The sequence below is a fragment of the Cebus imitator genome, unplaced genomic scaffold (assembly GCF_001604975.1).
Source record: "Cebus imitator isolate Cc_AM_T3 unplaced genomic scaffold, Cebus_imitator-1.0 Scaffold5428, whole genome shotgun sequence".
Classification (NCBI taxonomy): Eukaryota; Metazoa; Chordata; class Mammalia; order Primates; family Cebidae; genus Cebus; species Cebus imitator.
In genome coordinates, this window is record NW_016112743.1 from 1 (window position 1) to 1,151 (window position 1,151).

General features: G+C 40.5%; 1 long non-coding RNA gene across 1 annotated transcript; it reads right to left on the bottom strand.

The window, feature by feature from the left end:
- Positions 1-212: 212 nt before the first annotated feature.
- On the bottom strand, positions 213-950 carry LOC108299322. The gene is made up of 2 exons (XR_001822901.2): positions 794-950; positions 213-715 (listed from the first exon to the last, which is right to left on the bottom strand). It is a non-coding gene; the product is annotated as an uncharacterized LOC108299322 (long non-coding RNA).
- Positions 951-1,151: the final 201 nt, after the last annotated feature.

Genomic DNA, 1,151 nt, shown 5'->3' on the forward strand with positions numbered 1-1,151 from the left:
AGAGACGGGGTTTCACCATGTTGACCAGGATGGTCTCGATCTCTTGACCTCGTGATCCACCCGCCTCGGCCTCCCAAAGTGCTGGGATTACAGGCTTGAGCCACCGCGCCCGGCCTAAAGTCATTGTTATGAGTTGTTTTATAATCACTTCAGATCTATATAGTCTTTTTCACTATTCAAAACGCTTTGGGTTGTTTTGTTTTTTATTTTTTAGAGGGAGAGTCTCTATTACCCAGGCTGGAGGACTGTGGTATGATCACAGCTCACTCCAGCCTTGAACTCCTGGGCTCAAATGATCCTCCCAAACAGCTCCTAAGTACTGTGACTACAGGCATGCGATATTGCAGCTGGCTAAAATTTTAAATATTCTGTAGAGATGGGTCTCACTGCATTGCCAACGCTGGTGTCAAACTCCTGGACTCAAAGGATCCTCCCACCTCAACCTCACAAAGTACTGGGATTACAGGCATGAGCCATGGCACCCAGCCTCAAACAATTTCTACGTGCACTGTTTTATTTAATCACTGCCCTAATACTTCTCAGCAAGAATTCCTATTTTTAAGTATGTAAAAGGCTAAGACGCTGGGGAACATAAATATCTATAGTACACATCTGACTTTTGAATTCACAAAATTTCATACCTGCAGCCAAAAGGTCTAACAGCACTGTAGAGTGTATATGCATGCACATACATGGCCACTCTGTCTGCAAGATGCTACGGAGGGAAACAGAAGAGCTTATTAATAAACTTCTATTACTGTCCAAAAGGTTCCTCAAAATGTCATCAACTTACTTTTAGTGGAATGTTGTAGCCAAAGTTAGATCTAAAGTTGGAAGCTTCTTCTCTGGCTATGTCTGCTAAAGAACGAGCATCTGCCAACAAACCTGCTACTGCCTGAAAAAAAAGCACCAATTTACTAGAGGATCACACTCCTATCACAAATCAAAGTCTGCAATTATTACAGACTTATTAAATATTTTTTAACAGGTATTACCATTCAAAATAAACTTTTTTGGCTTAAAGGTCTCTACAAAGCATTTTGATGCCTCAGTATGAAATTACAATTTAGAAATTTGGTAAGTATAACTTCATTGTTTTGTTCAGTGCTCATATTCAGGACTACTTCTATCATAAATCTTCTTCCCCCGAT